This window comes from Cyanistes caeruleus, chromosome Z, assembly GCF_971803275.1.
Source record: "Cyanistes caeruleus chromosome Z, bCyaCae1.hap1.1, whole genome shotgun sequence".
NCBI lineage: Eukaryota > Metazoa > Chordata > Aves > Passeriformes > Paridae > Cyanistes > Cyanistes caeruleus.
In genome coordinates, this window is record NC_141732.1 from 307616 (window position 1) to 323572 (window position 15957).

At 42.6% G+C, this 15957-nt stretch overlaps 1 protein-coding gene across 1 annotated transcript in view; it reads left to right on the forward strand.

The window, feature by feature from the left end:
• Window positions 1-15957, forward strand: part of ZCCHC7 (zinc finger CCHC-type containing 7) — an 86845-nt gene that overhangs the window by 6214 nt on the left and 64674 nt on the right. The gene's annotated exons all lie outside the window — the stretch shown is intronic.

Below are 15957 nucleotides of genomic sequence, written 5' to 3' on the forward strand. Positions count from 1 at the left end.
TAATATACACTGTGTCACCAGCAACTGCAAGCTGCTGGATGATCAGCCAGGATCTTTTCTTGCTCACTGGCTTCCTGGAGCACAAAGGCCTTTACTGTGAACAGCGTCCCTCCTGCCGGGTTGAGGGAAACCATGATCCAGACAAAGGCTGGAGAAAGAAACAGAAGAAGAGAAGTTTATAAATAAAGTAAAATAGACAGTACTTTGAAAGGAGCTAGAAAACTATGTATGACATAGCTTTATTTAGTGCATATGTAAGTGAGGAGGTTTGCATGAAATGGATCATTCTGTGGCACCAATCTGCAGACTGACATCAGTGGAGTTTCTTTGTCAGAGTGTCCATAAACAGTGCTGCTGTTCACATGGCTGCTGCTGCTGCACTGTGTGAGGGAAGAGCTGAGGAACAGGCTTCACCTTTTTTGGTAAATCACATATTTCAGGACCTTAAATGTTTGATAACCTTCTTCTGGAATTGTGTATGTTTTTACATAGCTTAGCATAGTTTGTAGCTACAAGACTTTAACATAAAGCACCCTGTCACTGCATCAGAGGCCCTAATAAGCACACCATGTTTAAAATGCATGTCATTTTTTCCTCCTTATAAACATCTTAAAAGTTTCTGAGAATTGCCTTGCAGGTGTGCCATGCTGACTGAGGGGGCTGTTAAAAATCAAATGGTACTTTGGTACCACAGGGCAGTTTTTGCTAAGTTATGTCGTGGTTTTGTGACAAATATATGACAAATACATTGTTATGTTTCTGGTTCATAGTGAATGTGCTGGCAATAAGCAAGCCACATACAGAGCAGTCAGCTCTGCTGTCTGGGGTAGAATTTCCCTGCACTGTATGAATGGGTGACACTGTTCAGAGCTAAAGTTGTTTAGTAGAGTGCAGGCAGTAGTTTTTGAGATGTTTTAGTGAAAAGTCATAGACAGTCATACGAGGTCATAAATATACCTGCTCTTCTCCTGCTCTGGTTTTGTTCTCAGCAGTAGGCCAGAACCCTCTCCAAACCCCTCCAGATTCTGGTGGATGGAATTCAAGTAGCTGTGGTGTACAAACATTTGGTTCAGCTGCTTCTTTTCCAATACACACTGTGATCCCCATGCAAAGACATAGGTTTAGGATAAATTGTGTTGTAGGTATCTGTGTGTCATGAAAAACCAAAACAGCAACAAAATAGGTGTAGGGAAGAGAAGCCATAAATGTTCCCAAGGTACAGTAACTGTAATTTGTTTACTGAACTTGTATCTCTCATCCTATAGACAATAATATGTAACTTGTCTAAGGGGATGTGTCCTTGCCCATGGCAGGGGGTTGGAACAAGGTGATCTTTAAGGCCTCTTGGAACCCAAACCGTTCTGGGATTTTGTGATTCTATAAATTATTCTGCTGAAACATGAAATAGAAACTTTTGGTTCAAAGACATGTATGTTAAAAATATGTATATTGGCAAATTATCCTCTCAGAGACATTCTCTGCTTATTCATTTAAAATATTTTGAGACATGCACAATTCTGTTTTCAGGGTTTCTAGAGAATGAGATAGGTGTTTTGGCAACAGTACTGTCTATAAATTACAATTTTGTGGCCTGCAGTATCAGTAGGGATGGTTATAGTGTGTAAGAATTCAGGAAGCCTTGCCTTTCCCTTTTCTCCTGCAACTGCCTCTGTCTGTGCATTGGACAGACCTCCCGTGACAGTGTTGTGATGTGTCTGGTGTCCAGTTTGCTTCCCATGGAAAAGGGAACTGAAACGTGACCAGTCCTCTGCCTGTGAGAGCAGCCGGTTGTGTCAGTCATTTGATGAGTCTGTTTTCACATCTGAGTCCCTGAATAAAGATGCTCAGTCAGTTTCTGAGTCAGAAACATCTCCTTAAGGAAAGGAATTGAGTATATCTCCTTATTCTGTTCACTCCCCTGCACCTCACTTGCCCAACCTGCTCTTGTCTACCAACCTTATTATTTTAATACTCCCTGTAAACAAATAATGCTGTCCTGATACCTCTGGTGCACAGAGAGTCTTTCCCCTGTGCAGATCTCCAGCTCCAGGTACCAGCATCTGTTGTGAGGGAAAGCCATGTTGCTTGGCTGTAGGACATGAGCTCTGGGTGCCAGTGGCAGATCAAGGTTCACCTTTTGGTCCTCAGCTGCCATCCTGCAGGTTTATGGTCCACGAGTACCAGTGTTCCATACACAGATGGGAGTCTTCCCTCCCCTCTCTGCCCGGATTCCCTATGGTTTTAGGTGCTCTTCAGTTTTTGGTTTTGCTTGTCTAATACCACACTAAATCACAGCATGTTTTTGCCTGTATTTCTGCGTTTCCCTAACCAAGGGCAGCACCAGGTGTGGACCTGTGTGTTCCACCTGTTGCTGGTGGTTTTCCTGGCATGCCTGTCAGAAAACTGCCTGCTGATGCTGCTGGTTGCTGTTCTTACCCAGGGTCCTACCTTCTTCACAGAGTGTTTAAGAAATGGGTAATTCAGCAAATCTAGCTCTTTGGCATAATCTACACTCTTTTTGGTTTTTTTTTTAAAGTTTAAAAGTCCATAATAAAGTGTGCAAAAAGAATCATTCCGAACTGTGCCATGCACTAATGCTTAGAATTCATTTTCAGTGTCAGAGTTTCCACGTCTTTGGAGGAGCGTTCTCCCCTCCCACCCCTTCTCTCCGCTTTGCAGTAAGAGTTTATATGATAAGAACGTTAATCTCCTGTAGTTGGAAGTCTTTCATCCATTTCTTCATTAAAACCTTCCTTTTAACATATTTCTTCTCCCATGAATAGCTGCAATCCTAATCTCTCTCTTTTTTTTTTTTTTTTTTTTGGAAAGACAGCTTTCAGAGCTGCAGCATTGATGTCCGGCCACTAAGGGGTACAAAAAGCAATTTATCTTCTCTCTGTTATATCTTTTGCCTGCCTGGCCCCTTTCTTGTAGACTGGGTGTGAGTATGATTGCACTCTGAGCTTGGCAAGTTTGTGTGTCGCTGTTTCTGACTCCAAAGAACACTTGTAAAATGAAAACGAGAGAAAAAGAAGTGTGTTTGAACATTTAGTGAATAAAATCATAACGATATGCCTAAAATGGAAAGGAAAATTAATTTGAGAGCATTTAATTTTTGCCTCTTCCCTAAAAAATAATGTAGAAAGGAGTCTTCTATTTGGTAGCAGCAACTGCAGCTTATGGAGTCAGAAGGGAAATAGCAGTCTCTGATAAATTGACTTATTGTTTTATCTCTATCAAAAAGGAAATGCCCTTTGTGAACTATCAGTGTTTGAAATGTCTTTGTCTAGACATTGAACTTAAATTTATTTTAGATGTGTGGCACTGCAGAAGCTACTCAAAAATCTGGCAACATCTGTATTTCTTTTCTCTGTGTTCTATTATTCAAATCCCTCAGTTTATTTCTAAATGGTGAAAAGGAGTACGCTTATTTCTAAAATAACAAAATACAATGACCTGTGCTTTGCTTCTTTTCCCTGGCAGCTGCTTTTGAATGTGACCTTTGGATGATACAGTATGTTTTTTGTTCTGGAGTTCTGAGATCAACAACTTATTTTTTCCCACAAAAATTACTGCCATAAATTTTTCATTTTTCTGGGCCAGAGAAGTGCTCTGTAAAGAGTCACATTTCCCTCTCCTTATTGGATACTCAAGTTACGGAATCGCTGAGTTCAATCTCAAAGTTGCTTTCAGAAGTAAAAAGACTTCTAGGTAAAATTTTCTTTAACAATCAGAATGTTTATGTTACTAATACCTAGACGTATTACCATTAATATGTAGAGGTGTGTGCTGTGTTTCTTAGAAGCAGCAGGTGTCCCTGGTGTGATCCATGTGCCAGCTTCAGTGTCACCAAAAGCCCAAAGCAGGGATTTATGCCCTGGCAGGTTGGTGGTGGCTCGTCTGGCTGGGCAGGCTCTGCTCTGGGGGCCACACGCGCTGGCTGTGGCCGTGTCCCCACGCGAGGGGTGGCCTCAGCCACCCGTGACACTGCCTGGAGCATCTCCTCCAGAGAGGGCAGCAGGAGCCTCTCAGGCCAGCTGATGGAACAGCTCACAGGAAAGTTGCCTTGCTCTAAGATGAGTGTTTTTTTCAGAAGCAGCTAGTGCTGGGAGCCGTGTTGGTGTGGGCTGGTCAGCCGTGTACATGAGGGCCAGGCTGGGCATGGAGGGGCTTCCAGAGGAGCTGTGGTCCTTGGTGTCCTGGCCAGGCTGTGCCTGTCCCAGGGAGCACAGAGCTCCTGGTGTCCCTGCCCAGCACAGCCCGGCTGTGGGGCTGGGGCTGCACTCCCCGTGGAGCGATGGACAGTGCTGGGTGACACCACTGCATGGGGCTGCAGTCCTGGTGTTTGTGCATGTGCTGCCAGACCCCTTCATGGGCCTGCTTCCCCCAGAACTGCACCCTGCTGAGCACTGTCATTTGGGGGGGTTTTCCTGTGATTTGGGGGGTTTTCTTCTCGTTTGTGTTTGCTGGAGCCTTGCTGTCATGGAAATGTGGTAGGAGTGGTTTGTGCATGAATTCCTGCAGCAGAACACACCTCGGAGCGGGAGCCTGCAGTGGGAATCCACCTACCCCTTGGAAGATACAACACATGCATATGGATATTTTGATTAAAGAAAAAAATCTTAATCTTCTTCACTGTGTAATGTGGATACACTCGAATCTCTTGATTATTTAAGGAAAAAAATTAATAAAACTAATAAAGTTCCTTTGCAAATCCAAAGAGATTGAGGCTAAGCACATCCTGCAACCTGAGCAGCCCCTTGTATCTGTGCAGATTCCGTCACTGTTATGGACCTGGCTCTCATTTAAATTTCCTCTGGCTTGGGATTGCTGACTAGGTTTTCTGCAAGAGTGCCCATGCTTACATGGTCATATATTCTGTGTGACTTTTTTTCACTTTTCCCACCTTTTTTTCTCTGTTCTGGTGATAGTTATAAGGGGATATCCACCCCCCCCCACCCCCCCCGCTTCTGTTTGATCTTTCTTCCTTGTCCCTGTTTCTTTGGGTTTCTTACAGGCAATAACAAACTCTCATACTGCAAGTGAATTTTTGAACACTGATGGGAAACTGGTGTAATCCTTTTGAAGAAGAAGTTCTAGGTGTTTAAGCAATTGAAAGGTGCAGTAGAGACTATGCTGGATACAAAGGATGCATGGAAAAAGTGAAGTTTGAGGTGAGCAGACAGGTGTAGGTGCCAGGTATAGGGGGACAGAAATCAGAAATCTGATTCTGTACCCTGCAACAATGCAGCAGTGCTGCTGATGGTGAGGCAGGGATGTGTGGTCACTGCTTTCACTTTAAATCTGGAGGAAATGCAGAGGTAGCTCCTCAGGCTGCTGCAGCACTTGTGCACATTCAACTACACACATGCCTGTGACATAGGCTGGCAAGGCCTGGGGTGATGGCAGTGGTGGTCTTTATATTCTGTTAATGTATATAGTTGGTATTTCCAGAATTCATGCTGGTGAGTGCTGCGTGTCTGCTGTGACTGCATCCCAGCTGGAACAGCCCTGTTCCAGCAGCCTTTGCCAGGGGAGAATTGTGACTGCAGGGGACACACTGGTGAGTGTGGGTGCACACTCCAGCTCCTCTGCTGAGGGTCCCCAGTTCCCAACAGCATGACATTTTTATGTAGTTGTGGAATTTGTGTTTAAGCTGTTTCTTTTTCCCTGGCAATCTTTAGCAGTGGTAGGGTTTCCCACCTGCTGGGCTCAGCCTCTCCCTCTCCGTGGTGGTGTTATTTGACTGCTTCTCCTCTAAAGCTTTTGCCAATGTCTCTGATTTCACATCATATGCAACATTCCCAGCTACCCAGAATATGTCCTGTCAGACATTGATCCTCACTATGAGGAAGGAAGAAAATTAAAGCTCTCTGTCCAGTCTTGGACTTCTGTTGGTGGATGTACGTCACCAAGGGTAACATACCTCCCATGCACTGCTAAGAGCCACGTGCACAGAACCAGCTGCTGAGGTGTTTCTGTCACCTGTTTGGTGTGTTTTGGCACTGGTTTGGTATATTCTGTCATTGGTTTGGTGCTAATTCTGCGTGTTCCTTTGCTGCCTTTGCACAGCCTCAGGTGTGACGTGGTGGTTGGTGTTCCTTTGTTAACACTTTTGAAGTGGAGGTGAGGGGAATGCCCTCAGAGAGCCTGAGGAGGCCCATTGGAGACAGCAGATTCCAGTGACAGTCACAAAAGCACCTCTTTGCCCTAAGTGGGCAGATTTCTCTGCACTTTGCTGTCCTGCCTTGTGCTGCGTGGGTGGTTGTGGTGTGCCTGTCCTTACTCTGAGCCCCTGAGGCACCAGGGACAGCCCAGGCATCCTCAGGACAAATCTTCCATCAACTCCTTTAAAACCTCAGCAGCCCGGCAGGGAGGGGGGAGCATGGGGGGAGCTGCTGCCAGATGCTCTTTTCGGTCTCTTTTTGAAACTCTCTGTGCATGGTGAAGCACCAGAGCTGGCTGTACCCTGCTGGAGCAGGGGCAGCGAGGCAGCGGGTGTGTTCCAGCCCGCCTGACCGTCCCTGCCTCATGCTGCACTGCCCTTCCTGCCCAAAGGTAAGACACCAAGCCTGGAACTGTGTCTTGTGCTTGTAAAACTTTACCTACAAAGCTTGGGGGATCCTCCCTCCCCACTCGAGCTGCGGGGTGGCTCCCCACGAGTGTGTGTGGCCATGTACACACACACACACGTGAGCACAGTCACACGTGTGTGCTTGAGTGTGTGTTTGTAGGGGTGTGGGTGCACCTTTGGCACTTCCACCTTATGTTCCCATGGCATATCTTGGCAAAGAAACCTCAAGGGGGGAAAGTCGTCAGTGCTGAGCAGAAATTTCACTAGTGTCCCATAACGTGCCCATGAGAGGGGCAGCAGCATCCCCAGCCCTGGGGTCTGTGTCCAGCCAGTGACAGCCCAAAACAAAGCTGTGCTGTCCCCTCAGGCTGGCTCCCCAGGACACAGGCAGAGTTGGCATTGTTTGTACTTTAGGCTGAATGGGTGTGTGCTGAGGGGATGTCCTCACTGGATTTTTAGTTATTATAACTTTGTTTTGGTATAAAAAGAACAGAGAACAGATCCCTCTAAGAAATCCATGTCAGCAGCTGGAGCAGAGGGACAGTTCCATTACCATTGGTGGTGTGTGCGTGTTTCTGTGTCTCAACTGGTGGATCTGTGGTGTGTGTTTGTGTAACTGAGATTTTCAAATAGTACGCCTAAGTGTTTAAAACATACCTTTTTGTTAAAAATGAAGCCTAAATCTGAGCTTTGGTCACTCATTTGTGATTTTTGTAATAAGGTTTTTGTTTTGTTTTGAGGAGCAGCTTCATGCAGGTGAAACAGTGCCCTTTTTGTTGTCATTTCCTTAAAAATGGAGTGATTTAGTGGTGCCTGAAGGTCACGGTCTTTTGTGTTTTGCTGTGGTTTCTCTTACAGGACGGGGTGAGTGGGCCCCAAATGCTGCTGCCTCCAGGGGCCATCAGTCCCTGTCACAGCATCTGGAGGCAGCAGGGATCTGGGGGCTGTTGTTTTGGGTCAGAAGGGGCCTTAAAAACCATCCTGTTCCATCTCCCTGCAATGGGCAGCAACACCTTCCACCAGACTGGGTTGCTCAGTAATAGATGATTATATCTTTTGTTGGGCCAGCCTTGTGTTAGTGAAGAAAAATACTAATTTAGCAAAACAACAGCAAAAATACTTTTGAACATACAAGTGATGTGTTTTTGAGGGGTCAGTGATGTGATTTTATGTTTTTAAACACAAATGACATGTTTGTGACGTCTGTCGGTGATGTAATTTTTTTTTTTTTTTGCGGCACACACGTGCAGTCTCCAAAGGACAAAAGCTGAAAAACACTTTTCCCTTTTATGGAAATGCACATTTGAAAATAATTTCCCAGTGAACCCAAATAATTAGAAGAAGCACATGGAATTTTAAATTTTAAAGCTTGACTAATCCTGGGCGGCTTTGTGAAGCTTGAAATCTGCAGGAATTTGAAGGAGAAAGCAGGCTCTTTAGGAACTGAATTCTTCACAAAAGAAAATTTTAAACGTCCTACTTTATTTTAGCGTTGTAGGAAAGGCTGAAAATTTATTAGGGGTAACTTCATTGAGACTTTAGTCTCACTTAGTTTGGCAAATACCAAATACCTTTTCCATCAGTACGTCTTGAGACCATTTTTCAGTCAATGTTCTTATATTGCCACTCCAGTTTATGTCTTATAGGGAGACTCACTCAAAAAATAGACATAAATGGAAAACATTCCCAAAAGTCCTTGTCAGTGCTTCAGAAAGTGTTCAGATGCAAGAAGTTCTTTCAGGTGTTGCTCTTCTATCCCCCATTGATGCTCTGAGAATATAAGCATGCAAAGGGAACATGGTGGGATGTGCAGGTGACGTTTAATATATCCAGTTGGTAATTTTATTTTTTAATGTTATACTTACCATCCACAAGGAAAACACAAAAACTATTGTTAAATGTCAATTCATTCAATGACACAGAAAAAGCAATTTAAATTTAAAATTTTAAAATTTTTAAAAAGCATTTAAAAATGCTCCTTCAGCCTGAATGGGGGACTTAGACAACCAGCAAGTTCTTTTCGGTTTGTTTTCTAACATTTAGCTTGGTTCTTGTAATTTCAAAAGTTTGTTAATAAAACAAAATGCTACATGAGGTACAATTCTGTACAAAACAAATGAAAAATCAGAGTCATCAAATCTTCAAATTATCAAATCATCAAATCAAAACAGTGTACAAATCTTACTCAGGAAAAGATAAAAACAGAAATTAAAAAAATCAAAATTGCATCGAGGATTCAGTATCAGGCTGTTTTCACCCAGCCCCACACTAAAAAGTGTAAGTTCTAATTATTGAGCAACGTCAATAGTAAATACATAATTGGTAGAGTAATTTATTTAATATTCATACAAATTGTAAACGTGGATCTTCAAAATAATACTCCATTGTACCTTTCCCTAAACAGTTATGCTACCTGTGTGCCTTTCACCTCTGTATGCTCAAATTTTATGTAACAAAATTCATCCCTGTATATTTATTGACAGCAAAATCTTTGCTCTCACGCATGTATAGTGTCTCTAATTGTGCAAATGTTAAATGTTTAAAATTACATTTGTTGTTTCTTCTTTGGCTTGATTCTTCCACTCCCGTTTGGTTTGTTGGTTTGGTTTTTTTGGTTGTTTTTTTGTTTGTTTGTTTTTGTTTTGTTTGTTTGTTGTGTGTTTTTTTTGTTTTGGTGTGCTTTCTTGTTTTTTTGTTTTGTTTCTTTGGGGGTGGGGCTTTTTCTGTTTTTTTTGGGAGGGGGTTAATTTTCTTAGTGGGGGAGGTTATTTTTGTTTTGGTTTTTGGTTTGGGGTTTTTTTTGGAGAGAGATTCCTTAAAATGCATGATGATTATTTTAAAAACTCTGAATGTTGAAAGGAAACAGAAAAACAGAAAAAAAAATCTTGTTTCACTACAACTTGGAAAAAGCACAGTAATGATGACTTTTTCCTTTAAAAGAAAGGTCTCGCTTTCCTTCTGTTTGTGAGTTTTGACAACAAGCAATAATGAGTATTTCACATAGACTTTGGTAAAAGTTGCTTTGGAAACTGAAAAATTATTGGTATCTCATATATCTGCTCTGTACTGGAGAAGTTAAACTTTTCAGTTTTTTAGTGCAGTCACAAGATCTGTCGTAGGAAATACGCTTTATTATTGAAGTGTGGTCTCGGGATAAGTGCTGCCTTCATTTCAATACTGCCACATTTCATCCTTGGGCTTGAAGATAAATCCTCAGTTGCAGGAAAGGAAAGAGTGACCAAACTTGTGCTTGGGCTCTGTCTGTGCCCCACAGAGATAGAATCTGTCCTGTTGCCCCATCCCAATGCTTATTTCTGATCCTGAGGGAACCAAAACATTGCTGTGGTTTCTCTGTGTGCTCTGCTTTTTCTCTGTTTTTTCTAATTAAAAATTTATTCACCTATTTCAAATTCTACCAGTGAGTTACAGTATCATCCAAAGTGCATTAAATGTCCTCTCCCTGCTTTGCCTAAAGGTCTATAATTCTACCTTCGAGAGTTCAAATTACACTCCCTGGCCTTTTTGCTCTGTCCCCAAAGTAATCCCCTGACATAGTTTCAAATAATAGGGAACTCATCTTTGGAATTATGCAGGCAATACCTTTGGTGGCATATGTGATAGTTTGAAAAATACTGTCAGGTTGTTATTTAATTGGAATACTGTCAATGTCATACTTTTAAATTATTCATGCTTTTTGAAAACTATGGTGAAGCAGCTACCTGTGTAGTAGCCTTAAAATGTACATTGGTTATCACAATTTTAAAAAAAGAAACAAAAAAAACCCAAAACAAAAAAAACCCAAAACAACAACAACAAAAAAAACACTAAGAAGAAAGAAAACAGCTATTAAATGCAATTTTGCAGGCATGAGTTATTTTCCATGGCTGATTAAAGAGCATCTTCTGAATCATGTTGCTTGAGGACATTCAGCATCAGCAAATTTGAGGGTTTCTGATGTTCAGGGCTTATTGCACATGTGGGTTGCTAAAGTGTCATGCCTGAGGATGAAAGCGGGTACATACGAAGACATCTAAATTTTACACCTTTGCGAAACTTGTGAAAATTGGTGAGTTTCCTGACAAAAGCTATTCCAGCTCAGGCTCGGGTTTTGAACACAAGAGGTCTTAGACATGTTGAGGATCTCACATTCTTATGGAGAAACAGAAATCCAGTATTTTGCTGGGACCTCTTATTCCTAAATGAAGATGACCCTCCAGTATACAAAATCCCTGCAGGGCAGGTGACATTTCACAATTCCAGGTAACCCAGAGGATGGCATTACCTCAAGAATTAACATCCCACGGCACAGGGCATCCCCAGCGCAGCACTCACACAGAGGCTGCGGGGCATTTAAGCCCTCAAAAAGAAGAAATGCACTACCCAGGAGGAGGCACATTTCTGACAGAAATGTGTTCTTTTTTCTCACAGTTTTTAACCAGGTGCACTTTGAGTATGCATTTGGGTATGTGTGTGAGCGAGGGAGATTTGGCCGTCTGCGTGCTGCTCGAGGATCCAGTGCAGGAGACAGCAGGCGCAGGCTGAGGATGGGGCTGCCAGGGTTCCAGGAGTAGCAGCAGGCTCCTGCCCAGCTCAGCTGAGTGGGAAGGGCTGTTCCAGCCGGGAGCTGGTGCCAGACAGCCGCGAGAAGGGACTGCAGGGGCCCGGCAGAGCCGGCTCCAGGAGCGCTCCCAGCTGTGCTGCGTCCCCTGGCGCTCAGCTTGCCCCACCAGCCCGCCCACGGAAACATGGCAGGTGGCTCATCCCATGGGTAAAAAGGGGAATTTGCTTATTTAATGACACAGCTTCCTTAATTCTAGCCAAGATCTGTAATACACGCTGCTAAATACCTGGTTCTATGATTTATTTTTTTTAATTAGGAAAACAGTAGTAAAACTTTGAAAAGCTTTTAATAGCAAGTAAGTTCTTACTGAGAAACTAACTTTAGTGACAGAAATTGCAAAGGCTAAACCTTGTTTCTGGCACTTAATTTCTCCTTTGCAGTGAGTTCAGACGAGGCCCACGCAGTCAAAGCCTGGAGTATGATGAGCTCCTGGCAGTGTTCACCTGCTCTGTGACCCAGCGTGTTGTCACGATCCCATCAGGTGTGTGTTGAGACAGATTTGCTCATGATGGGGTGCAGGTGGTCACCTGAGGAGCAGTCATCATGTTCAGGTGTTCATTGTCCCATGGGTCTGAAGTCTCCTCTTGGCTTCTGTTATTACTGCAAGAGGAAAACGTAGTGCACGGAGGAGCCTTTAAGGTTAGGGTGTGTCCATTTTCTTTCATTTTGGCCGTTCATTTCTTTCTGTTTGGTGTTCATTTTCTTTCATCCTGGCTGCCCTGCTTGAGGCGGGTCAGTACAAGTAAGTGACAAATATATAATTAAAAAATACAACAGTTTCTTTCGGGTCTAATGATAGTTTGGGCTATTAAAATAGTGAATTGAGTGAAGTTCTTCCTGTTTCTTTCTATATTGCAGAGATCCCCTTAAACCAAATAAATTTGTAAGATTTGAGATGTAAAAGTACTGTGCTGCTCTTTACAGATAGAAATAATAGTACTAAAGTGGTGTTCTTTCTGCCCTGGTGTAACTGTGAGCCCAAAGCAGACACACATGATACAAAACAGTCCTCCAGCATCCTAGAAAAATATTTTCTGATGTATTATTGTAATTGAGCACGGATTCTGGAAGCTAAAAGTCTTAATTATGATCAGTTTCCTGTCTTCACCGTGTCAACTTTCCTTTAATGTAAAAAACCAAAAAGGAATAAAAAAAAAATGAGAGTTCTTTTCTTATCTAACTCACAAATTTTGCCAGCAGTTGTTTCTGTTTCAGGTTACTCAAAGTTCTGTTCCATCATTAACATCTCACTGAGCTCTGTGCTGTTGTTTTCAATATTAATTTCCTGATTTGGGGAAGAAACCAATTTTAAGACATGTTAAATGCCAAGGAAATTAGGGTAGATGCAAAATTTAATTTATGCAGTATTTCAGTACTTGCAGATGTATTGAAGACTGGAAAATAATTGCTTATCATTTTAAGGGAATTTTTCATTTTCTTGAGTATGGGGGCTTACATCATCTGAATTTTTAACTTGATAGCATTTCAATGCTTTTGCAATAATTCTGGCTAACTTCTGTTTCCTTTAAAAGAGAAATTATGTGCAAGAATAATCTTTAGTAGAGTTACTAAGTTGAAGAATCAAGTATTTGGATGTTAAGCAGGGAATTTTTGATAGTGAATACTTATCTCTAATAATGTTACATTAGTTTTGTAGAATGTATTACAATATAGCATTGAAAGTTACTCCTAAAGAATTTTAAAATAAATGTTACTATATAGTATACCTTGTTTCAAACTCAGATATTTTTCAGGATGTGGTTCTCAAAGCTGCCTGCTTCAGATGGAGATTGATGTATCTTTTACGTAGTGGAGACCTGTGATGTTGTTGCGTAGGTTAATGGTTTTTAAACCCCGAGAGAAAAAAACCAGACAAACAAACAAAACCCACACAAACAACTAGCACTAAAGAAAGAAAAAAGTACTCAGAACAATAAAACCCAATGTTAAAATTGCCCAGGCATTTAATTAATGATTTGAGCAGTGTGCAGTGAATGCACACTGAGAACAGCAGGGAGGTTTTTGCTCAGCAAAGCACTCACACATACTTGACCTCAGTTGCTGACTTGTGTCCTCTCGATTCAAGGCTGGGGCTCACCTGGCTGCACCTGTCTCAGGCTGGCAGTGGGCGCGTCATTGCAGCACGGAACACTGCAGTTCACACTGACCGTGTGAGGACTGCAAGAGCAGCATGGCCATGAGATAGTCTTTAAAAATGGGAATATTTGCTCTACAGTTCACCCTCCTGCAACCCCACAGCCCTGCCAGAATCTTGGTGCTGCCATACCCTGGGAAATGGCACCTCGAGGTGTTCTGCATGATGACCTCTGTGCGTTGGCATGGGCCTTGAGAGGGTTTAGCTTTGCATAGAATCACAGAATCATAGACTGGTTTAGATCAGAAGGGATCTTAAAGCCCATCCTGGACATCTTCCGCTACCCCAGGTTGGCCCAAGCTCTGTCCAGCCTGGCTTTGGGCACTTCCAGGTATCCAGGAGCAGCCACAGCTTCTCCGGACACTCTGTGCCAGGGCCTCACCACACTGACAGGAGAAAATTTCTTCCCAATATCCCATCTAACCCAGCCTTGATGTCCTGTTCTGAATTTTAACCTATTGTTTGTTTAAAGCTTTGTGGGAGGGGTCTAGTGAAATATTCTACGAGCTCCAAACAAGCCGTCCCACCCGGGGGACAGCGAGGCACGCTGGCACTGTGTAGCTTTGGCTGTCAGAAGCTGTTCCACACCAGGCAGTCTGGGGCAGTATGCTTCCTTCTTCACATTTGCTGAATTGCAAATAAAGCCCAGAATGTAGTATGCTGCAAATAATGTTTATTTTCTTCTGGCTGCTTGCTATACTTAATAGAGAGCAATACTAGTGAAATCAGGATTCATATTGTAATGCATCTCTTTTTTTTTTTTCAAATAATTTCTCTAATAGGTGGACATATACTGCTTTAACTCCTTAAGATACATAAGCAGAATCTTTTCAAAATTTGAGCAGAGTCTTTTCACCTGTCTGGTGAAGAGCTGCTTTCCTCATTTAAGAAAAATAATATTTTTACCATCTTTTCAGCAGCGGTTGAAAGATATGTAAATACTGTGCTTCTTTGACTGTATTAGTATGTAAAGAGGCTCCAGAAGAGCTGGAGAGGCACTTTGTGTGAGGATCTGGAGTGGCAGTACAAGTTGAAATGGCTTCTCACTGTCAGGAGGGATGGGATCTTGGGCAGCAATTGTTCCCTGGCAGGGTGGGCAGGCCCTGGCACAGGGTGCCCAGAGCAGCTGGGGCTGCCCCTGGATCCCTGGCAGTGCCCAAGGCCAGGCTGGACATTGGGGCTGGCAGCTCCTGGGACACTGCGAGCTGGCCCTGCCGTGCCTGGGGTGGGACTGGATCAGATTTGAGGTCCCTCCATACCCAAAGTAGTGTGTGAGTGTGATTGCTGTGCCTGGAGCTCATGGCACGAGGAGTCCAGACCTGGCCCTGCTGTGGCAGTGACAGCAGCCAGGCTCTGTGCAGGTGTGTGGTGAAGTGCAGTGGTGACACCATTGTCAGCAGAGCATAGTGGACCAGGTGTGAACCATAGGACTTTGAGAATTTTTGATTGTTAAAAGCTGCTGCAGTCTCCAAACTATTGTAGTGTTTAAAACATAACAATGTAAAATGACTGTATTTTTTAAAAACAACATTGGCTTTCCTGAGCTATCAGAACAGACAACACCATGCTAAAGTAACCATAAAACTTTTTGTTCTCATAGGAATATTTTTTTAGTAAATACAATAATATATGAAAATAACACTGTTTATTGAATTCCTAGAGGGAAAAAAGGAGAAATTAATAAAGGAGAAATTAATCTTAATAATCTTAATATATGGCACATGGGGTTTGGGTGCAGAGGACAGCACAGGGGTGGAAAAAGGCATGGAAGCTTAGAGCTTTAATAATTGACAGTTCTCCAGATGTCTGCTGTCAGTTTGTGTTCATCGTGACGTAAAAAAAAAAAAGGTAGATATGCATAATTTATCAATGCCAAGCACAAGACTATATGGATCTCATTTTAAAATTAAGATTAAAGGTTCTCATTTCTGACACTTCCATGTAAGAAAATATTTTAGGGTGTCCCTGTCAAGGGTGAGAGCTGAAATCTATATTTCATCTATCTAGACAAGTGTTGCTTTTACTACAGCAGTGTTTGCACAAATAAACGTGTTATCGGTGAAGCCCTGAGTCTGGACACTGGTTACCAGTGCTTTGGTGGTGAGCCGATGGGTGGAGAAGGTGTGGCCCAGCATGTCTGTAGAAGCTGGAAAAATGGAGTGCCATAAAAATCACACCGTTTCTTCCCTTAGATATTCCAGATTTTTTGGTGGTCTTGCCTTTTATTTTATCATGGGAGAAATACAAGAGGGTTTTCATGCTGTGCCTTGATCTCAGCATATCTGGACATGCAACTTAGATGAGCATGAAGCAGAGGGGAGTAACCTGTGTAAATCTTTATTGGCATTTTTGTAGGAAAGAGGTGGAGCTTATTTTTTTTTCCCCTGTCACTGTTTATAGCGTGTTCCTAAAATATGATGGATTTATGAATATGTTGAACATGTCTTTCCTTTTTTTGTCTTATTTCTGTGCTCCTCACTTGCAGGCGCAATGGCTGAACAATGAGCCGTGTGGTGTGACAGGTAAATTTCACAATTTACCTGCTGTAATGGTGTGCTCTGTGCTGCTCTTCAATCATCTCAGAATTTTACTTGGCTGATTAGTTGA